Raw genomic sequence first — 24,991 nt, forward strand, 5'->3', positions numbered from 1 at the left:
ATTCTAAATCAGAATGGTTATAATAATACCTTTGGGGCACAAAAAAAACTTTCAGTAAAAACAAATTACAATCCCCACTCAGCAACAGAGATTTAATGAAGCATTCTAATATTTGATACATTCATTTTTTAGTTGATAGCTTCCACTTGAATCCAAATTATACAGTTTAAAATGATGTTTAAACTTAATAGTTTATTTCACCCATTTAGCTTCATTATTGGCCATAAAAATTTTAAAATGCGTATCTAAAATGGCATGAATCTAATTTAATATGGATACTGTTTACAGTGATGGAAATTTTAAATTTGCCCACCTTAATGTGCAAAATCACTGCATTTAGCTTTAACACCAATTGGGCCTTTGGCATTGATTTGAAACAAACAACAATTTTGATGGAGGAAGGTAAATGTTTGAATTGTTATCACATTAGAATTTATGGGGCCTTGGTTGCCCTTTACTTTATTACAAAATGGAGGTTGGAGCAGTGGTTGGAATAGGTGCAGTACAGAGAATATGACCGGGTATCTGTACCTCACCCCTACCTTCCGAATGTGCATTTGAATATAGCAGGGGGAGATGTAGTAACCACTTGAGGTGGAAGATTCAGGTCTGAGTTGTGGAACTCAGTTTCAGACCAGTTTTATCACTTTTTTTAACGTTAAATCAGCAAATTTTGGGAAGGATAACCGATGAAAGTCTTTTCCCAGCGTTCATCAGGAAATCTTTGCCTATCTGTTCCATGGAAGTGATTTGCATGTCCATGCCTTATATGTTATCGGATTGCACAATAGCACGGTGACTGGTAAAACACTGGAAAATGCTGGACACTCATTATGTCGGGCAGCATCTGTGAGGAACAAATGCAAGATTTGAGGCAAGGTCACGGACCTGAAACATTAACTCTATTTCTTTCTACATGGATGCTGTTTAATCCATTGAGTATCTCCACAATTCAGTTTTTATTTTAAATTTCCTGCATCTGCAGTCTTTTTTTGCAATGTTATATTTGCATTTATATGAAGTCGTAGTTATACAGCATGGAAACAGGGCTTTTTGGTACAATTTGTCCATGCTAACAAGCATTCAACTTGTCCATGCGAACCTGAGCTTGTTTACATTTGACCCTAAACCTTTCCTATCCATTCCTATCCATGAACCTGTCCAAAAGTGTAATTGTACGCGCTTTCCTGCTTACTCGCAGCTCATTCCATACTTGCCGCCCTCTGTGTGAAAAAATTATCCCTCAGACCCCCTTTAACATTTCTTCATGAGAAAACATTTCTTCACACAGAGAGTGGTGAGTCTGTGGAATTCTCTGCCACAGAAGGTAGTTGAGGCCAGTTCATTGGCTATATTTAAGAGGGAGTTAGATGTGGCCCTTGTGGCTAAAGGGATCAGGGGGTATGGAGAGAAGGCAGGTACAGGTTACTGAGCTGGATGATCAGGCTTGATCATATTGAATGGCGGTACAGGCTCGAAGGGCCGAATGGCCTACTCCTGCACCTATTTTCTATGTTTCTATGTAAATATTTTCCCTCTCACTTTAAACCTATACCCTCTAGGTTTTAGATTCCCCTAACCTGGAAAAAATAATGTGAGCATTCACCTTATCTCTCTGTCCGTTGTAATTTTATAAACCTATAAGGTCACTCCATCAGTCTCCTTCATTCCAGTGTAATAGTCCTAGTCTCTCCTGCTTCCTACACCTCAAGCCCTTCAGCCCCTTCAACTGCCTTGTCGGTCATTTCTGCACCCGCTAGATTAATCATGGCTATCCTATGTATTACACTCACTTACAGATATCGAGATCAGTTTACATGGCAATTAATGAATCTGAAGCAAGAAGAATGGATATGATTCAAGAATGCAAAAGCACAAGTTGAAAAATGGGTGTAAAGTCTTGTTTGCAGCCTGGAGAATTATTACTAATGGTAATTTTGGATTAGAATTTTGTGTGTATTCAGTTGAAAATATTGAACAGAAAAATAAAATTGTCTAATAATGTGATCTGAACACATAACTATATTTGCAGCACCACCTTGTGGATATATTTGCATGTGGCATTGTTTCAACTGCTGTTCAACTCTCTTTTTTTGATGGAAAAAAACATTGGCACATTGGCCTGCAATTCAACAGAAGTTCTGCCAGCATCCCATGGTGAATCAGCATGAGCATCATAAACTTGGAGGACCCTGCAGAAGTTCAAGGTTAGTGTTATAATGATTTATAAGCTGGATACATAAGTTACAATGCCACAAGCAAGTTCCAAGACAGAAATGATGTATCCTTTAAGTAACCAAGATAGTTAATTCAAGCAATGTGTATGCAGTGGTGGGGCAGTGGGAGATGAGTCCCCACCCACATCATTACCAGGAAGCAAATTAAAATCAAATGAAAATGCCTGAACGTGGATTTTATGTTTTGAACTCAAAGGTCAAGAACATATATAATGCTGATGTGAGCCATAGTATTACTGTCCTCAAATTAATGCATTTTTATTTGGATGTCAACTCTGGTCAGTAAATGGAAAATGTCCTTTGATTGAAACATTAATGGTTTTCTGACAACTTGGCACATTTGGTAGCATCCGAGAGGAGGAAAACAGTTACATTTCAATGAGGTGGAGAGGATAGAAGGGATGTCAGTGAAAAGGTGCAGAGGTAACAGTTGCTTTAAAACAACAGTTAGAGAAAGAAAAACATGAGAAAGACACAGCCACATCTGTGAAGAGAGAAACAGTCTGGATTATCAATCTCTTTAAAGCCACCATAATGTACTGTACCTGAATACCTACAGTCTGCTTTCTCCAGTTTCATGCTTAATTAGTTATATTTGAAGGACGAAGACTAATGGTTCACCGAAAAATATATTTTCAGATAAAGTCATGGGATATTGTAGATTTGCTCAAGAATGGGACTTTGTGTTAAAATGTCAACTGAAGAGCTTGTCTATTGGTGCAACACATCCATTGTACTCGCATATCAGCTTGAGTCTCATCTGAGGCAGAGAATTCCACAGATTTACAACTCTGACTGAAAATGGTTTTCCTCATCTCAGTTCTAAATGGCCTACCCCTTATTTTTAAACTGTGGCCGCTGGTTCTGGACTCCCCCAACATCGGGAACATGTTTTCTACATCTAGCTTGTCCAATCCCTTAATAATTTTATGTTTCTATAAGATCACCTCTCATCTAAATTCCAGTGAATGCAAGCCCAGTCGTTCCATTCTTTCATCATATGACAGTCCCGCCATCCCAGGAATTAACCTTGTGAAGATAAGATGCACTCCCTCAATTGCAAGAATGTCCTTCCTCAAATTAGGAGACCAAACTGCACACAATACCAGGGCCCTGCACAACTGCAGAAGGATCTCTTTGCTCCTCTCGTTATGAAGACCAACATGTCATTAGCTTTTTCACTGCTTGCTGTACCTGCATGTTTACTTTCAGTGATTGAATGTTCAAGGACACCCAGGTCTCGTTGCACTTCCCCTTTTCCTAATCTGACATCATTCCAATAATAATCTACCTTCATGTTCTTGCCACCAAAATGGATAACCTCATATTTATCCACATTATACTGCATCTGCCATGCATCTTCCCACTCACCCAGTGTATCCAAGTCACCCTGCAACCTCATAGTATCTTCTTCACAGTTCACACTGTCACCCAGCTTTGTGCCATCTGCAAATTTGCAAATGTTACTTTTAATTCCTTCATCTAAATCATTAATATCTATTGTAAATAGCTGCTGGACCAGCACCGAGCCTTGCGGCACCTCACTAGTCACTGCCTGCCATTCTGAAAGGGACCCGTTAATTCCTACTCTTTGTTTCCTGTCTGACAACTGTTTTGTTAGTGTGTTTCCTTTCTGTAACCTGCTACAATACAGCTACACAACTAATTAACAGAGGCTTTACACTCGAGTCTTGGGTTCTGCCATTTTAATTCAGGATCACTCTGGCTACAGCCTCATGGGTAATATATCCCCGGTACTGCACCACCGGGTGTGCTATTCCCATAACATCCCCCTTTATATACAAAACAGATATGTACAGGAACTTTACATGTATAGCCATAAATTAAATTCTTCCTTGGTATCTTATTTCACTGAGTCCAACATGTCTCCAACAGTCCATTTTCCAACATGCCTTTGACAATCCATTTCCGTGGTAGCTTCCAAATTTTCCTCCCTTGGATCTGCGACAGTTCAGTGCTCGGAATTATCTAAACTTTGAACAACACATGTCTGGTTCCTCATTCCCTTTCCCTTTTTATCTATTAATTTGTTTGTTTATTTATTTAGTTTTATTAGCCATTACATAAAACAATGCATATCAAACTATAACCGAAAATATAACATTAACTTTTTAAACATAACCTAATAGCCTTTACATCTATATTTAACTACATGTACAGGCCCTATCCTTATTTGGGCACATAATCCTGCAGATAGCGTGGTTTTCGAACGCATCTACCAGATCTTGTTGTCAGGGTTTGATGCTCCCTGGGGACCGGTGGTCGGCTCATAGGTCGATTTTCTCGCTCCGGTTCAGGCAACGTCACCAGGTCATCTAGGTCAACATCAACGCGATGAAATGGCTCGTTGGTCTTCCTCAGATGGCGCCGATTCCGACGATAGATGACGCCGTCCTCGGTTCTGACTTCATAAGATCTGGGTTGCGCAACACGGCCTACAACCACAGCCTTCCTCCAGGACTGATGTCGATTATCGGTCGGCTTCACTCGAACTGGATCGCCAGCTTTCAGGGGAATCAGATCTTGAGATCCTCTGTTGTAGTAGTCTGCTTGTCTGTCTCTAGCTGCTCTCAACTCATCTCTTACTTTTTTTGGAATTTCAGGTTTGAGCAGCCTCTGAGTAGTCGGTAGAATGGTCCTGGTACGTCTGTTCATCAATCTTTGAACTGGACTGCTACTCATGCCAGGTGTTGGTGTGTTGCGAAAAGCTAGTAGGCTCAGGTAAGGATCAGCTCCGGCAGCCTTAACCTTCCTCAGCAATGACTTCGCAACTTTCACACTGCTCTCCGCCTTTCCATTACTCTGTGGATAATAGGGTGATGTGCTCGTATGTTCAAACTGCCACTTCTTGGTAAAACTCTTGAACTCCTCAGCTGTGAACTGTGGCCCATTATCTGTGATGAGCTGATCTGGTATTCCATATCTTGCGAACTGGCCTTTCATTTTATGGATGACATTCACTGCCAGTGTTTTCTCTAGATAGTCTATTTCCCAATATCCTGAGAAATAGTCCACAGTGATCAAATAGTTCCTTCCATCCAAGTGGAACAAATCTGCACCCACCTTCGCCCATGGTCTCTCTGGAATTTCATGGGAATGCAGCGTTTCTTTTGGTTGCTCTTTCCCTTGAGCTTAACATGTCTCACATTTTTGTATGTAGTCCTTGATTTCTGCACTCATTCCGGGCCAGTGCAGACATTCTCTTGCCCTTCTTAGACAGCCATTCACACCAATGTGGGAATCATGTACTCTTGTGAGCATGTCGCGTCTCCTGGCTTTAGGGATGATTACACTCTCTCCCCTAAATATGAGACCATCTCCAACACTCAGCTCGTCCCTCACATGGAAATAGGAGATGAGCTCTGGGTCAACATCCTTCTTGTTCTCTGGCCAGCCTCATTTGATCACCTCTTGCAGTTTCTGCATAGTCTCATCTTCTCCTGTTGCATCCCTTATGCCATTTAGCAGAGGCTGTGCTATTGGGATGTGCCTTGCCAGGTTTACAGTCTCCAGTTCTCTCATGGTCTTGTCAGTCTTGCCAGTCTGAATATATGCTCTGCTCAGCGTGTCTGCAAGGTGCATCTCCTTCCCTGGTCTGTATCTTATTGTCACATCATAGGTCTGCATCCTCACCAGCATTCTCTGAAATCTCTTTGGTGCCCGATGAAGTGGTTTTGTGGCGATTATCTCCAGTGGCTTATGGTCTGACTGCACATTCACTGGCCTTCCATATGTGTACACATGGAACCTCTCTAGACCAAACATCACTGCCAGCAATTCTTTTTCTATTTGTGCATATCTGGTCTCCGCATCCGTCAGGGCCCTGCTGGCATAGGCGACTGGATGGCCCTCCTGCATCAGCGCCGCACCAAGTCCAGTTTCTGACGCGTCGGCCTGTACTGTCAGCTCCTTGGATGGATCATAGTATCTGAGTACTGGCTCGGCAATTACTAGCTTCTTTATGTCCATCACCGCCCTGTCATGCACCTGTGCCCACCACCAAACTACATCCTTCTGTGTCAGCTTGCGTAGCGGTTCACATAGGTCGCTTAATCCAGGAAGGAATTTGCTCAAGTAGTTAACAAAGCCAATAAATCGCTGAACTCCTTGGACATCCGTTGGGTTAGGCATATGTAGCACGGCTTCTACCTTCCCTGGATCTGGTTTCAGTCCTGCAGCAGAGACTCTATGTCCTATGAAAGTGACTTCCTTCACCTTCAGCTTTGCCTTCTCTATGTTCAGCTTCAGGTGACGGTCACGACATCTCTCCATCAGAGCTTTAACCTTCCTGTCATGGTCTCTTTCTGCTTCCTCTGCCGTTTTTCCTTTCCCAAACACTAGGATGTCGTCAGCAACAGACCTCACTCCTTCCAGGCCCTCCAGCACTTGGTTCTGTCATCGCTGGAACTCCTCAGGGGCCGTGGACAGACCAAACGGCATGCGTCTCCACCTATATCTACCATATGGTGTGTTAAATGTCGTAAGCTGAGAACTCTCATCATCCAGTTCCACATGCCAAAACCCGTTCTTGGCATCAAACGTGCTAAAGACCTTGGCATCATTCAGGTCGGTGAGGACATCTTCGATCGTCGTCATTGGGTAATGACTTCTTTTAAGCCCCTTGTTCAGATCCCTCGGGTCTAAACACACTCTCAACTTCCCATTGGGCTTTTCTACACACACAAGGCTGGATACCCATGGTGTGTGGGTCTCTACTGGGGCAATTATTTCCGCTTCTGTCAGTCTGCCCAACTCCTCTTTCAGCTTACTCCGTAAGGCTACAGGGATTCTTCGTGGTGGGTGGATTACCGGCGTTATGCTGTCAGCTACCAGCAGATGGTACTTGCCCTCAAATTTACCTGTCCCTTCAAACACATCAGCATACTCCGCTATCAATCTTTCCTTGGTCAGAGGGATTTCACTGCCACTCAGTGTCATTATGTTCTCTGTACAAACTGAGATGAGCCCCATCTGCTGGGCTGCCCTGCTTCCCAGGATTGGAATGCAGTCTTCCTCCAGGACTACAAACTCTACTTTGTATTTCCTTCCATTCTTCGGGTTCACCAGTCTCATCGTGCTTTTCCCAAGAGGCACCACTGTCGTATTGTTGTACATGGACAATACTTGCTTGGTTTCATCCACATCCTTCGCATACATCTTGGGAATGATGTTACATGTGGCTCCACTGTCCACCTGGAATTTTACTTCCTTCCCTTTCAGCATCATGGTCGCAAAGATTTTCTTTGGGAATTGAGTCTCTGTGCACACTTTCTGCTTTTCCTGCTTCTGGTTGCAGTTCCATTGTGTGAATTTCATCAACCTCTTGTCTGTCATCATACTCATCACTGGAACTCTCCACTTCCACCACTGCATGCACAGGTTTTTTCCCTTTCTTTTCTTTCTTCTGCTGCCCCTGCTTTTCCATGCATTGTGAGGCGAAATGATCTTTCTGATAGCATTTGAAACACTCCCTGCCATATGCCGGACATTTCTCCTTCTTTCTCTCATGTTCGTATCCACAGTATTTGCACTGTATGGTTGGCTGGTATCATTTCCCCTCATGTCTCACTGCACAGACATCTTGTCGCTGGTCCCCTACCAGGACATCAACTCTGGCCTTGGCCAGCACCGAAGCCTGGCATGCCTTCACACACTTTTCTAAGTCAAGTGAGGTTTCTCGGAGAAGTCTTTCCCGCAGCATGTCATCCCTTATGCCGCATATTATTCTATCACGTATCAGTGAATCCTTCAACTCTCTGAAACCGCAATGAGCTGCCAAGAGCTTCAGTTCTATTAAAAACAAATCAAAAGTCTCCCCTCTCTCTTGGCTCCGCATAAAGAATCTATACCTGTCGACGGTCTCGTTCCTCACGGGTTGACAATGCTTTTCGAAAGCATCGAGTGCCTGCGCTAGCGTAACTTCTTGTACGTTGCCCTCCGGCGTCCGTGTCTCGAGCGTTTGGTAGAGCTCCCTCCCTTGCGGTCCAACTAGGTACATTAGCAGTTTCCTCATTGTCTTGTCCTCCTTCCCTTCCATGCTCAAATCAACATAGAGCTCAAACTCTTCCCTCCATTGTCTCCACTCCATTGGCAGGTCCCTTGCCTCAAAATTCATTTGCCTAGGGGGCTTCAGCTGCTCCATTTTCCTGATAAATTCGCTCCTCTATCAATGGAAACAATGTAGGCCCCACAGTCGTCTCTCAGCAGTAATTACTCACAAATGTCGTCTGCTGTCGTCCTTTCGATTGATCCTGAAGCAGGCCCTGATCTGACACCATGTTTTGTTAGTGTGTTTCAACCAATTTTCTATCCATGTCAATACCCTATCCCCAATACCAAGAGCTCTAATTTTGCCCACTAATCTCCTGTGTGAGACCTTATCAAAGGCTTTCGGAAAGTCCAGATACACTACATTCACTGGCTCTCCCTTAACCATTTTACTTGTCACATCCTCAAAAAATTCCAGAAGATTAGTCAAACAAGATTTCCCCTTCATAAATCCATGCTGACTTGGACCAATCCTGTAACTGCTATCCAAATGCGCCACTATTACATCTTTAATAATTGACTCCAGCATCTTCCCCACCACCGATGTCAGGCTAACTGGTCTATAATTCCCTGTTTTCTCTCTCCCTCCTTTCTTAAAAAGTGGGATAACATTAGCTATCCTCCAATCCACAGGAACTGATCCGGTATCTATAGAACATTGGAAAATGATCACCAATGCGTCCACGATTTCTAGAGCCACCTCCTTGATTTCCCTGGGATGCGGACCATCAGGCCCTGGGGATTTATCAGCCTTCAGTCCCATCAGTCTACCCAACACCATTACATGCCTAATATGAATTTCCTTCAATTCCTCTGTCACCCTAGATCCTCTGTCCCCTACCTTCTGTTGTTCTTTAAAAAAATCCCAATCTTCTGGCTTCCTGCTCATCTTTGCTGTGTTTTACATCTACTCTTTCAGTTTTATATTGTCCTTGACTTCCCCTGTCAGCCACGGTCGCCTTTTACTCCCCTTTGAATCTTTCTTCCTCATTGGAATGAAATGATCATGCATCTTTTGGATTATGCCCAGAAATTCCTGCCATTGCTGTTCCACCGTCCTCCCTGCTCGGATCCCTTTCCAGTCACCTTTGGCCAGCTCCTCCCTCATGCCTCCATAGTCCCCTTTGTTCAACTGTGATACAGATACTTCTGATTTTACATTCTCCCTCTCAAATTGCAGATTAAAACTTATCATATTATGGTCACTACCTCCTAATGGTCCCTTTACCTTGAGTTCCTTTATCAAATCATTACACAACACTAAATCCAGAATTGCCTTCTTCCTGGTAGGGTCCAGTACAAACTGCTCTCAGAATCCATCTCAGATGCACTCTACAAATTCCCTTTCTTGGGGTCAAGTACCAACCTTATTTTCCCAGTCTATCTGTATTTTGAAATCTCCCATAACCACTGTAGCATTACCTTTGTTACATGCCAATTTTAACTCCTGATGCAACTTGTAACCTATATGCAGGCTACTGTTTGGGGGCCTGTAGATAACTCCCATTCGGGTCTTTTTACCCTTACAATTTTTCAGTTCTATCCACAATGAATCTACATATTCTGATTCTATGTTACCCCTCGCAAAGGACTGAATTTCATTCCTTACCAACAGAGCTACCCCACCCTCTCTGCCCTGTCTGTCTTTTTGATAGGACATATAACCATGAATATTCAGTTCCCAGCTCCGATCCTCTTGCAGCCATGTCTCTGTAATTCCCACAACATCATGCCTACCAATCTCTACGAAAAGGGGATGTACAATGAGATCTGGGTGTCCTAGTGCATCAGTCACTGAAAGGAAGCATGCAGGTACAGCAGGTAGTGAAGAAAGCCAATGGAATGTTGGTCTTCATAACAAGAGGAGTTGAGTATAGGAGCAAAGAGGTCCTTCTGCAATTGTACAGGGCCCTAGTGAAACCGCACCTGGAGTACTGAGTGCAGTTTTAGTCTCCAAGTTTAAGGAAGGATATTCTTGCTATTGAGGGCGTGCCGCATAGGTTCACTAGGTTAATTCTCGGAATGGCAGGACTGTCGTATGTTGAAAGACTGGAGCGACAAGGCTTGTATACACTGGAATTTAGAAGGATGAGAGGGGATCTTATTGAAACATAAGATTATTAAGGGATTGGACACTTTAGAGGCAGGAAACATGTTCCTAATGTTGGGGGAGTCCAGAACCAGGGGCCACAGTTTAAGAATAAGGGGTAGGCCATTTAGAACGGAGATGAGGAAAAACATTTTAATTCAGAGTTGTAAATCTGTGGAATTCTCTGCCTCAGATGGTAGTGAAGGCCAATTCTCTGGATGCTTTCAAGAGAGAGCTAGATAGAGCTCTTAAAGATAGCAGAGGCAGGGGGTATGGTGAGAAGGCAGGAACGGGGTACTGATTGATAATGATCAGCCATGAATGGTGGTGCTGGCTCGAAGGGCCGAATGGCCTATTCCTGCATCTATTGTCTATTGTCTAACTGAGCCTCAAGCACATCCACTTTATTTCGTATACTTCGCGCATTCATAAATAACACTTTAAATTCAGTATTCACCTCCCCTCTCACACTGGTTCCTATTTCACCTGACCTTACTCTCTTATCCCTTCTTGAACTTTCCGTCCCATTAATTTGGGTGTCTTTCATAACGTTTCCTGTACTCTCTTTCCCTTTAACTACTTCCTTATACTTCCAATTTGTCGAACCCTCCCCCCGCTATTTAGTTTAAACCCACCCATGTACTGGGAAGGGGGGGGGGGGGGCATTTTGTGTCCCCGCTGAGTTACTCCAGCACTTTGTGTCCCCACTGAGTTACTCCAGCACAGTGTCCCCACTGAGTTACTCCAGCGTTTTGTGTCCCAGCTGAGTTACTCCAGCATTTTGTGTGCAGATAGTTCCTCTGTCCCTCTCTTTCCCCTCCCCTTCCCAGTTCTCCCACTAATCTTCCTGTCTCCTACGGCATGCTATCTTTGTCCCGCCCCCTCCCCGACATCAGTCTCAAGAAGGGTCTCGACCCGAAACGTCATCCATTCCTTCTCTCCCGAGATGCTGCTTGACCCACTGAGTTACTCCAGCATTTTGTGTCTACCGGTGGTCTTTTAGGTCACCACTGATAAGGCTGAGGTTTTCTGACCATCTTTATTTTTATTCTGAAGATAGAGCATAAAAGTGTGTGCATATTGTAGATACTTCTACAATATTGGTGATGAAGGAATTCCAATATTTTGTCTTGGAAGTATCAATGATATATACCTAAATCAGGATGGTAAATGAAATGCAGAACTTCAAAGTGATTGTACTCTCATGCACCTACAGTCTTTTCCATCTACCACACCTGTATTCCAAAGAACTGAAGAATATTTGGTACGTCTCAATCTGTACAATCTGACAAGAATTGAAATGCAAATTTTCTAGCTCATAAAGTCATAGACAGAGTCATACAGTAGGGGGAAAAGACCGAAGATAGAACAAAATGCTGGAGTAACTTAGCGGGACAGGCAGCATCTCTGGAGATACGGAATGGGTAACGTTTTTAGTCAAGACCTTCCTTCCTACCGGGGAAAAGGACCCCTTGGCCCAACCTGCCCCTGCCGCCCAAGATACCCCATCTACATCAGTCGCACCTGACCACGTTTGGCTTGCATCCCTCTAAACTTTTCCTATCCATGTCCCTATCCAAATGTCTTTAAAATGTTATAATAACTGCCACAACTACCTCCTCTGTCAGCTCGCTCCATATAACCACCACCCTCTGTGTGGAAAACATTGCCCCTCAGGTTCCTTTCTCCTTTCTTTCTCCTCTTACTTTAAACCAATGTCCTCTGGTTCTTGATTCCCCTGCTTTGGGTAAAAAAAACTGTGCATTCAGATTCTGAGGGATGATCTTATGGTATCACAAAATGCTGGAGTAACTCAGCAGGTCAGGCAGAATCTCTGGAGGTTTAGAAGGTCATAAGAATCTCTTCATGATCTTATACATCTCTACAAGATCACTCCTCAGCCTTCTGTGGTCCAAGGAATAAAGTCCTAGCCTGCCCAACCTCTCCTTATAACTCAGGCTCTCAAGTCCTGGCAACATTCTCATAAATCTTCTGTGCACTCTTTCCACCTTAACAACATCCTTCCTATAGAGGGTGATCAAAACTGAACACAATACTCCAAATGCAACCGAACCAATGTCTTATATAACTGATAAGATCTCAACTTCTATACTCAATTCTCTGATTGATGAAAGCCAATGCACAAAAAGCCTTATTGACAACCCTATTTATCTGTGACACCACTCTAAAGAAAGTGCAATCCTAGAGGCCTCTGCTCTACAACACTGCCATTCGCTGTGAAAGGTTCTTTAATACCAATCTCAAAAAGCCTCTTAAATGCCAATACCATATCTGCCTTCTTGATATTCTCAGAGAGTTTCATTTTGTTTAACAGGGTTATGACAACTCCTATAAGAAAAATGTGTTATTGCCAGTTTGTTTATAGTTTATTCAGTGAAAATACCTGCATCAAAAAATACTTGATTACTTGTTGGTATGTGTAGCATGTGTCAATGCTTGCAGTGTGATAAATCGGGTGAGGCAGACCACTGGGCTATTTATTTTTCTCTCGTACTCTCCCTGGTTTTCATCTACAACTATTGAAATACTTCCAGTATAGATAAAAGGGACCATTTCCCCTTAAGAGACAAAAAATCAATATTTACATAGTTTCCTGACAATGATGAATGCTCTTAAACAGGGACAGAACAAAGTTTTAATCATTTCAATCCTACATGCAGCATTCTTTGGGTGGGGGGCAAGGGATAGAAAATTCAAAGTTCAAAAAGAAAAACTTCAATTTAGTCCATGGTGTCATGACTTAATTTTGAGTGATGTAGGTAACTGAGTTGTCTGTGAAAATATTTGCAACAAAGCCACTGATGACAGTGAAGAAAAGAAAAGCATTATCTATTCAGTTTACATTTTTTTACTGTGCTTAATGCAAACCATTTCCAAAAGGACTGTGAAAGTATGTATGCAGTATGTACTTTTCACACCATGGGTAGGATTTCTGTCATAAATCTAATTTAAATAGGAGTGCGCTTAAGAGCCAGTAACTCAAGTACATTTTGCGTGAGAAATTAATCCAAGTAAATTCATGCTTAAATCAAAAAAAATTCTTAAGGGTTTTTATTAATGACAGTGTTTTGATTATACACCCTATAGCGCTCTTGCCATAGAAAAACTTCCCAAATTACCACAAATATATAAAGTCAAAAATTGACACTATGTCGAAAGAGCTACTGTGTGAGATGAATAATTACAAGCTTGGTCTCAGCCAAATTTTCCAGAAGAGTTATTGCAAATGATGGAGGTGGAGAGGTAGATGGAATGTAGAAATGAAATTCTAATGCTTGGGATCTGAACATTTATCAATACGATCATCAATGGAGTGGCGAGTAAAGAGGTTAACATACTGTAACAACATAAGAAATAGAACCAGGAATAAGTTGTAGTTTGAATTTGGCTGGTATTCAATAAAATCATACCTGATCCTTTATCTTGCATGCGGCAGAAAATCCCAATGGGCTGTGAGCCGCTGCCATATTCAAGCAGCAGGCCTGGCTCATCAGAAACCCACCAGCATCTGCAGTTCCTTCCTACACATTACGACTGTTTCTATATATTCTGTACTTAATCTGGGATTGTATATATGCATGGTAATAAATTTACTGAACTGTATGCAAAAAAAGAAATCCACTGTGTCTTGGTACATGTGATAATAAAGAACCATTAACCATTTCTTCGAATTCTTATAACTATATGAGTCTGTATCCTTTGATTTCAATGGTATTCAAATATTTTGCTCTTTCTTTCCCTCTTTTCATGAATGATTTTGCTACCTTCAAGTCATTAGGACCAAACCTGAACCTAGGACATTTTGGAAGACATTTTGGTATTGCATCCACTATCACAGAAGCCATCCGCTTTAGATCTTCAATGTGGAATATCAGATTCAGGGGATATATTAGCTTCTGATCCCATTAGTCGTACCAGTATTTTCTTTTTATTGATGTGGGGATGGATCTTGCCCATTGTTGCCAGTAGTTTAATTAATTTACTTGGAATATAACTGCAGAACGCAGGTTTGATGGGCCTCCCCAGGATTGTGCTGAGGAATTGCCTCAAACCTGGACCCAAAATCCCTATAATTTAAAAAAAGGGCTGGGAGACAATGAGGTCGTGAGTTATTAACAATATTTTTTTGAAAAAGGATTAGGAGACAAGGAGGAAGTGAATTCATTATTTTATATTGTTTTGCTTTCATCGAATAGGTTTTGATTATTTTCAACTGTTTTCAGTTTGGTTACATTTTCCTCTTATTAAAATGTATATGTTTTAATATTTACTACATCTAAAACGTTGCCTGTTCATCTTTCTATGGATGTTGCTTGACACCATGTTAACAAGCTCAATGTCTCCTTCCTGTTCTCTGTCTCGTCATCATTCGAGATCCGGCCCACTATGGTCATGTCATCTGCAATCTTATAAATAGAGTTAGGGCAGAATTTGGCTGCATAGTCATGAGTGTATAGGGATAACCAAATTTGATGAAGGTTTTTGAAGGGATATCCTTAAAGGTTTGCTGAGGCCAAGGCCGTTGTCATTGTCTACATGGACTTCAGCAAAGTTCGGCCTGGTAAGCTTCTCTGGAAGGTTAGATCGCTTAGGATCCAGGGAGAGCGAACTAAGTGGATACAGAATTGGCTTCATGGATGAAAGCAGAGAGTGGTGGTGGAAGGGTTCCTCAAATAGGGTAGAGATGAATCGAATGGTATCCTAGCTTAAGGAAGGGCTATTCAGAAGGCTGACAAGAGGGAAAGAAACTGTTCCTGAGTCTGGTGGTGCACACTTTCAAGCTACTGTGCCTTCTGTCAGACTGGAGTTGGGAGAAGAAGGAATGACTGGGTTGGGAGAATTCTTTAATGATATTGACTGCTTTTCCAAGGCAGTGTGAAGTGTAAATGGAGTCATTGATAGAAGGTCTGGTCTGTGTGGTGGACAGCTACATCCACAACTCTCTGCAATTTCTTGCGGTCTTGGGTAGATCGATTCCCAAACAAAGCTAGGATGCAAACCGACAATATGCTTGTCTGAAGAATAAGTCTGAAGAAGGGTCTCGACCCGAAACGTCACCTATTACTTTTCTCCAGAGATGCTGCCTGACCCGCTGAGTTACTCATGCATTTTGTGTTCACCGCTGACAATATGCTTTCTGTGATGCATCTGTAGAAGTTTGTAAGAGTCGGTGGAGACATGTTACATTTAGTGTCATATAGAGTCATAGAGTGATACAGTGCGGGAACAGGTCCTTTGGCCCAACTTGCCCGCACCGGCCAACATGTCCCAGCTACACTAGTCCCATCTACCCACTTTTAATCCATATCCCTCCCATATCCTGTCCTATCCATGCACCTGTCTAACTGTTTCTTGAATGTCAGGATAGTCCCTATCTCAACTATCTCCTCTGGCAGCTTGTTCCATACACCCACAGCCGTTTGTGTGAAAAAGTTACCCCTCAGATTCCTATTAAATCTTATTCCCTTCATCTTAAAACTATGTCCTCTGGTCCTCGGTTCACCTACTCTGGGCAAGAGACTCTCTGTGCATCTACCTGATCTATTTCTCCTTAGTATCCTCAGGAAGTAGAGGCATTAGTTGGTGTGATTTCTCGGTTGTCACATCAATGTGGTTGATGCACGACAGATTAATGGTAATACTAATGCCAAGAAGCTCTCAACCATTTCCATATCTGCACCATTGCTGTTGATTGGGAGATGTACTCCTCCATGTTGAATGAAGTCAATAACTAGGCATAGGCATAACAAGGCATAACATCTGACTTATGCAAGGGTCAATGGGGCGTAACCCTTACATAGGTCGGGGCGTATCTGTATGTGGAATGATCTGCCAGAAGTGGTAGTTGAGACAGGTACTATAACAGCATTTAAAAGGCACTTGGACAGGAAAGGTTTAGAGGGATATGCGCCAAACATGGGCAAATAGTGTTAGTATAGATTGGGCATCTTGGTCGGCATGGTTGAGTTGGTTGAAGGGCCTGTTTCTGAGCTACACAACTCTGTGAGTATAGTAAGGGGTTGAGAACACATCCTCTGGTGAGGAGAATTACCGTGAAGGATGTTTTGTCACCTATCATCATTGATTTTGCTCTGGGTCAGAAGTCAAGGATCCAGTTACAAAGGGATGTGCTGACTCCTAGGTCCAGGACTTTGGAGATGTGTTTGATTGGGATTATGGTGTTGAAAGCGGAGCTAATGTCAATAAATAGGAGTCGGTGTTAGGCATCCTTGTTATCTAGATGTTCCATTGATGAGTGTACAATAGACAATAGACAATAGGTGCAGGAGTAGGCCATTCAGCCCTTCGAGCCAGCACCTCCATTCAATGCGATCATGGCTGATCACTCTCAATCAGTACCCCGTTCCTGCCTTCTCCCCATACCCCCTCACTCCGCTATCCTTAAGAGCTCTATCCAGCTCTCTCTTGAAAGCATCCAACGAACTGGCCTCCACTGCCTTCTGAGGCAGAGAATTCCACTCCTTCACCACGCTCTGACTGAAAAAGTTCTTCCTCATCTCCGTTCTAAATGGCCTACCCCTTATTCTTAAACTGTGGCCCCTTGTTCTGGACTCCCCCAACATTGGGAACATGTTTCCTGCCTCTAATGTGTCCAATCCCCTAATTATCTTATATGTTTCAATAAGATCCCCCCTCATCCTTCTAAATTCCAGTGTATACAAGCCTAATTGTTCTAGCCTTTCAACATACGACAGTCCCGCCATTCCGGGAATTAACCTAGTGAACCTACGCTGCACGCCCTCAATAGCAAGAATATCCTTCCTCAAATTTGGAGACCAAAACTGCACACAGTACTCCAGGTGCGGTCTCACCAGGGCCCGGTACAACTGTAGAAGGACCTCTTTGCTCCTATACTCAACTCCTCTTGTTATGAAGGCCAACATTCCATTGGCTTTCTTCTCTGCCTGCTGTACCTGCACGCTTCCTTTCAGTGACTGATGCACTAGGACACCCAGATCTCGTTGAACATCCCCTCTTCCTAACTTGTGTAGGAGCAGGAAGATAGCATCTGCAATGGACCTGTTATGATGGTAGGCAAATTGCAGTGGATCAAGGCTCTCTGGGAGGCTGGAGTTAATATTCATTATGATCAACCTCTTGAAGCACCATGGTGGTGAATCTCAGAGCCACTTGACAGTAGTCTTTAAGGCACACTGCCTAATTTTTATTTTATTGTTTAACTGGCTCATGTTAATGGAATCCTGGTGTAGGTGGGCGGCAGGAGAATCGGGAGATGTTAATAGCATATATAAAAGAATAGGTTGAAGGAAAATAAATGGGGGAATTGCTCGATGGATTGTTCTCAGAGTCAGTGAAGACTCTATGGGCCAAATGGCCTCTTAATGTCATGGGAAATAATATGTGAATTTCAGTGGAGATGACAGAGGTTTGAATGACAAAAGGGCTGAGCAGGAATGGAGATAGATTTATGATGATAAATAGATGGTGCATGAACATGTGAAAGTTTGCCTGTACTCTGGGGTTCAGGGTTAAAAGCCCAGTAGTTGTATGAAGCAAGCAGGCCGAATTTTGAGAACACTAGGGCAGAGATGAAGAAATGGGTGAAGTAAAATTGATACTATTAAATGTGCTATTATATTTTATTAATCAGCAGATGGCAGCATCATCCTTCTTAATAATATAAATGAAACCATTGGTTTAGCAGCACTATTTAGGAAATTAGTTCATTTTTCAGATGCAGGCTTATTTACCAGAAATCTCTGTTTCCTTGCATCTGCCTTGTCTCCCTTTATGGATACTGTCTGTTGCTACCATTTTCCGTTTTTATTTCCAATAATCGCATTTTCATATTTAAAACATGCCTTCTCATCCCTATAGAGGCACAAGGAACTGACCATTGAATCTTGAGCTAGACATAAATTTTTGGAGGAACTCAGTGGGTCACGCAGCATTTGTGGCGGAATGAACAGGTTGGGACCCTTCTTCAGACCTAAAAAGTTGCTTGCCCACATGTTGCCTGACCCGCTGAGTTCCTCCAGCACTTTGTGTTTTTCTCTTCCTTATAATTGTTCCATATTCAAGCCACATACTGTAGGACACCACATTTTTATCTGAAGGATGCTGGATGCTGGAGAAACACCCACGTACTGTCCTGACCTCCAGTGCTGTCTGCATGGATGAACGTGTGCTTTCTAGCATAATACAGGAAGGTTTACCTCTTATTGTTAAATTAAGTTTCCTAGTCTTGATGTCGTGACTGCATGGAATTCCTCTGGATCCTCTGTTTTCCTCCCATATCCAAAAGACATGGGCTGGTAGGGTAATTGGTTACTGTATATTACTTGTAGTGTCTGGGTGAGTAGTGGAATCTGGGAGGAGTTAATAGAAATGCAAAGAGAATAAAAATGGGATCAGTATCAAAGGGTGCTTGATGGTCAGCAGACTCAGTGGGCTGAAGGGTGAGTTTCCTTGATGACTCTTCATGAATCTTCAAAGGCTTTGGGGGAATCTCCCAATTTATATTGTTTACTCTGACAGTAGAACAGCAGAACTCCCAGAGATAGAGGTCCACACTGATCCTTAAAATGATGTGGACAGGTATAGAAACTAATCAAAAGTCTAATATAATATGGTCCTTTATATCTAGACAATAAAAATGTACAATGATTGAAGTTTAGTGAGATTGTCAAAGCTAGGGTGTATAATTTAAAATGAGAGTGATCTCTTAAAAGTTAGGAAACAATTTTTAACCAAAACATAGTAGGTTTGGAATCTCTTGTGCAAATGACAGTTGCTGCTGGGTAATTATTTAAAGTTGAGGTGAATAGATTTTGTGAAAGAGAGGTATTTAGGAATATGGCTAAAGGTGGATATTTGGATTTGAGTTATAAGTTACTGGCTATTTCATTGAATGATGGACATGGCTCAAGGAGTAGAATGGACTATTGCTAATCCTGTCTCATGCCAAGCTAATGATGACAGATGAGGAGAATCCACAGAAATTTGCAGTTAATGAAATAGATGTACCCCAGCTTTTCTAAAAATTGTTAGGAAATCAAAAAGTTTATTGCTGTATTTTAATCTTTTAAAAGCTTTTAAAAGAAATCAAGAAATAAGAGGAGTATCCATTGTGCATTAACTTTTCAAAATGAATAAACAGAGAATACCACCTTTAGTTGTGGAATAATTTGCAAAATCTGCTTATACCAACGGTTAGCATGTGAATGTTTATTTACACGAGGCAGTCCAAAAGAAACCTTTAGGGAGCTTTCCTATTTGGAAGTGCACTTTAAATGTTTGTGCCTGTGGCAGTTTAAATGTAATGTTTCTTTGCTCTGCACCTGAAGTACGGAAATAACACAGTAGACTTGTAGAAATATGTCTTGGAGCACGGAGAATTCTACTGTGTACCTTATATTTCCAAATAAAGGTGTGGACATGCAGTTATGCAATTTCATAAAAGAAGTACTCTCTCTGAACTGAAACCTGCTCAGAGAACATTTTCCAATGGGACTGGAATTAATGCCATCTCTATGACCTTCAGTAGCTTCCTTATATAGTAGAATTCAAGGAAATGAAGGGAACATTTTAGACAGATTCTTGGTATTTCTGGGCAATTGATAAGGGGCTATTTATACAAAATGTTGGCAGCACATCCATTGAATCATTGGCAGTCATCAGACCCAAGTAATAAGATGATACAATTTGTGTTCATGAAGTAGGTAATTTTATCTGCAGGGTGCCAAAGGTAAAAGATGCCTTGAGAACCATACAAATCCTATCCTTCTATTTCTGGCTGGCCACAGAGAAAGTGATAAATTTATCACCATGATTATCTCCGAGATTACAGATTACAGACTAGTTTTTGTTCATATATTCCAGGAGTCAAAGAAATTCCTTGTTCACATGAAGCTCACAGAGTAAACAGTGTACATACTATAATGAATAAATACAATGAATTTGTCAAAACAGTAAAAAGGTGCAACGGTTGTATTGCAAAAGCTGAGTTGCGCCAAAGAATACTAAAGGACAATAATGGAAAAACCAGCAAGGTAAAGAGTGAGATTAGGTGGCAGCACCTCCAGAAATGGGGTGTGAAAGAGAGATTGGTTCAGGAGTTGAATAACAGTGGGGATGAAACTGTTAAGTCTGCGCATCGGAGCTTCAAGCTCCTGTATCTTCTCCCACAAGGAAAAAAAGAGAAAAGCAAATGGCTAGGAGTTGCAGGCATCCTTGATGATACCTCCAGCCTTCCTTATGCAACACATCGTAAAGGTTGCCTGGATGGAAGGAAGTGATTCACCTAAGATGGTGGGGGCTGTGTTCCCAACTCTCTGCAGGTTTAGGCAGTCAAGGGCAGAGCAATTGCCATACCAGGCTGAATGGCATCCTATCCGAATACTTTCAATAGCTAATCTGTAGAAGTTTGAGAGAATCCTTGTGGATGTCAAAGTTTCTCATACACTGATACGTTTTCTTGATCATCGCATCAGTATAAAGGGACCATGTTAGGTTGAAGATAGACACAAAATGCTGGAGTAACTCAACGGGTCTGGCAACATTTCTGGAGAAAAGGAATAGGTGACGTTTTGGGTCAGAACCCTTTGTCAGTCTTCTTGAGTATGAAGCAGGGTTCCAATCTAAAACATCATCTATTCCTTTTCACCAAAGAGGTTGCCTGACCTGCTGAGTTACTCCAGTATTTTGTGTCTATCTTCAGTATAAACCAGCATCTGCAGTTCCCTCCTACATGGCTTTGTTAGGTTTTTGGATTCTTGAAGCCGTCGACAATCTCTAGAGCAGCTCTAGTGATGAGGCCGGAGTTGTGTTCATTCCTTGCTCCTTAGGGCAACACCAGCTCTTTTGTTTTGCTGACAGGTTGGGTTATTGGCCTGACACCATGACACAAGATTCTCGATCTCTTTCCTGTACATTGTCTCGGGCTGACAACAGTTGGATCATCCATGAACTTAAATAACAAGTTGACATTTTAATTGGTCACACAATCATGGGTATATAGGGAGTAAAGCATGGGACTGGACACATAAATGTGAGGGGCACCAGTATTGAGGGCCAAGATAGAGGAAACAGAGGGCCGAATGTAGTGCAAATGGGATGGCACCCTTGATAGAAATATTCTTCTTATATGCAAAATGCATAGTATCAAAATTGTGGGCAGTTATCAGTCTTTGAAAGCACTTCATTATGGTCGATGTTAGAGCTATTGAGTGGCAATCATTGAGACAAGTCACTTTATTTTTCTCGGGGACTGGAATGATAGATATTTCCGTGAAATAGATAGGGACACAAGATGTGAGAGATTGAAGATGTAGATGAAGACTGTGGTCAATTGACTGGCTCATGATTTCAGGACTTGCCTAGGGCTAACTGGGCATTTTTAAACAGGTATTCTATATTAGTAGAGCAGAATTGAGCTAAGACAGTCATATCAGTGCACCAGAAGTATTGACCGAGAGCCACTGTCTTTTCCCCTTATCTGAGGATTCATAAGATAAATGGAGAAACCTCAGGTTATATAGCAGGGTCGGGTGAGCCAGGGGTGAACCATCGTTCAGTGAAACATCACAGCAGTCCCTGATCTCTTTGTGAAATAGCAGCCTTAGCTCTTCAAGCTTGTTCTCGAGTGATTTAATGTTGGCTGGGGAAGGAAAAAGGGAGTGAAATCCCTGTCATTCCAGCCACACCTGGAGTAGCCCCACCAACCCCTGACTGCCATACTTCATTGTTTGTTAGTTCTCATTGTTGTGTCTAGTCTAATAAAGCTCAGTAGTTCCTAGAAATCCTATGAAATAGTAAGGTTTGACAGGAGACTTTCTGCACTGGAACTAATGATATCCTCAGCATTGGAATGGACCGATAGTGAGGAGAAGTGATCATAAAAGACTACTTAACTGATGGACGTGATGTGAAATGTTACCACTCTCTGTCTGGCACCATATGCGACTGATGGGATAAGTTGCAGGTTTTCTCCATGAAAGCCTTGAAGGAGCTGGAATCAATGAAGTGAGGTAGTTGAGTGTTGTCAGTCCTGCTAGTGATTGCAGGATGTGCCCATCCCTGCTTCCCCAGAGAAAGAACTCCTCTTGAACTCTATCTCAGAGAACTGTTGAACAGTTGTGTTAAGCCCAGAACCTTGGGAAACAAGGCTTTTTGGGATGTATTAATATGCTAGAGATGCAATACAAATGCTACTGGGGTTATTTTTTTTAAATTATCGAGAAAGTGAGATTTCTTCAAAGAACAAGATTTTTAATTTTTGTCCTTTCAATTACAGCTCTGGATTCTTTTTATCCTCCTCACTGTGATTCTAGGCATGCCCACGGAGGCAAATATAATCATAAGATCATAAGATAGGAGTAGAATTAGGCCGTTCGGCCCATCAAGTCTACTCCACCATTCAATCATGGCTGATCTATCTCTCCCTCCTCACCCCATTCTCCTGCTCCCCAATAACCTCTGACATCCATAATAATCAAGAATCTATCTATCTCTGCATTAAATATATCCACTGACTACCTCCACAGCCTTCTGAGGCAAAGAATTCCACAAATTCAGGAAGCTAGATATACTTTTACAGATTGGTATTAAAAATAAAACAAGATAAGATCAATTATCATTAAAATCAAGATGCATTTGATGCATGACCTTGAGGTGCTCAATCTCGTTCCTTCATTTAGATTTCCATTTGGGAATATGTATTTTCTCAAGGAGGTTTTGACCATGACTTTAGATTTTTTCTATCATGATGAGGCAGTGGAGTTATGTGGGGGTGGTGATGTTTCCAGCAGTATGGAAACCTGGTGGTGGGTTGAGGTGGTTTCCACCAAAATAACAGCCAGGGAGTCAACACCAACTGGAAAAAAAACAGTGGTCAGGACAAAATGTAGCTGTACAAAGTATTATCCAAAACTTAATTAAAATTTTTATTTCTGAAAATCTGTTTTTTCCACTTAGTCATGCAATTACCTTTAAAAAGATGAATGCACTAATTTCAAATGTGTCCATCACAACTAATTGGTCTAACTAGTTATATATTTTATAATTGATACATTTTGCTGTGAGTTAATAGTGAAACAATGATTGAACTACATTATTGGAGTAATGCAAGGATGGATACTTCATTTCCATTAACAAAGACAAAAAATATTAACTTTTTCTCTGCAATGATATTTTGTACCGAAAAATATGACAAAGAAATCTTTCCAGACTGAGAGCAACATAAAATATTTCACAATATCGTTAAGACACATTTGGGTCCTTTGCCTTTCCTTAGCTCAAAATTAAATGCTCTTCTAATTCTAATTACTTTTCCATGTTCATTTACTTGTAAAACAATAATTGGGTGTTCATTTAGACCTCCTTGCTAATTTAGGTCAGTTGATGCACAGCTGGAGTAATTATCTGTTTTGGAATTGTATTTATCTGAATTTAACACTACAATCAGTGATAGGTGTGCTTATGTTAAGGAAATAAGCACTGATCCCATTACATCATGTTGTTACATGACATTCGGAATAAGTAAGACATAAGGCAGACATAGATGCACTTTAGACTGTAGGAGAAACTATTATGTTTGTGAATTTTTAATCAAAATGGTTCCTTACTGCTGAGACAGAGAGCTTTTTTTCAGGCAGAAAGGACAATTGATTTCAAGAAAAGCCATTCTGGTATAAGGCAGGATCACTGAAGCTCTATAACGTGCAGGGATTAGAAAATCTGTGGAGCTGTTAGCTTTGGCTAAAGACCAAATTTTACCAACATTTGCTTGTATAAAGAGTGAAAAATTCTTTACATAATTTAGTACTGTAGCTTAAACATACTTCTAAAAACATACTTCTGAGAACACCAGGGGTTTGGAGAAGATTAAAGACTGATTGTGAACCCACGATTAATTCAGCTAGTTTATAGCCAGTGACTGTAACCAGATATTAATTCTAGAGTTAGAAGCTTAAGGGGAATAATAACTAGCTGAGAAATTGGGTCTTGGCTGACATTTTATGCAATGGAAGAAGCATTGACCCATGTGCTAAGTACTGTTTTATCTTTTACAGATCTGCCAGTGCTGGCTTGTTGCATGAAAACATCTTGTCTAAAATGATGCAGCTCTCCCAAGCAGCAGAATCTTGTGTGATGTGTGTGATTAGAGCAAAATATCATCAATAAAACTACAGAAAATAGCAGCTGATGCCTCTGAATGAACCGGCATTCAAAAACATTTAAGAAAGCATGAAAAAGCAATGATAGAATTGAAAAATATTTTTGTCTTTTTTTAAACATTTAAATAATTAGTAGCATTTACAACATGTTATTTTTTACAAAAAATCCGTATATTATTATCCTTGCATTATCATAGGCAACATGCAGCCATTCCTCTCCTTTAAATGAGTGGGTGTTGTTAGTGCACCAGTCTAGCAGGCAGATTACTTAGAGTAAGTGCAAGGGAATTGGAGCAAACTCCCACCCCTCTATGAGGAGTCTAGCACGTTAAGTGTTACTGTGGAAATGTTTAGATTTTTTTTAGATTTAGATTTAGAGATACAGCGCAGAAACAGGCCCTTCGGCCCACCGGGTC

General features: G+C 41.6%; 1 long non-coding RNA gene across 2 annotated transcripts in view; it reads left to right on the plus strand.

The window, feature by feature from the left end:
• Window positions 1–24,589, plus strand: part of LOC144598416 (uncharacterized) — a 43,523-nt gene extending 18,934 nt beyond the window's left edge. For both annotated transcript variants that reach the window (XR_013547862.1, XR_013547861.1), the window contains exons 3-4: window positions 2,137–2,207; window positions 24,471–24,589. This is a non-coding gene — a long non-coding RNA (uncharacterized LOC144598416). The remainder of the gene's footprint in view (window positions 1–2,136; window positions 2,208–24,470) is intronic.
• The last annotated feature ends 402 nt before the right edge of the window (window positions 24,590–24,991 follow it).

Source organism: Rhinoraja longicauda, chromosome 11 (genome assembly GCF_053455715.1).
Source record: "Rhinoraja longicauda isolate Sanriku21f chromosome 11, sRhiLon1.1, whole genome shotgun sequence".
NCBI lineage: Eukaryota > Metazoa > Chordata > Chondrichthyes > Rajiformes > Arhynchobatidae > Rhinoraja > Rhinoraja longicauda.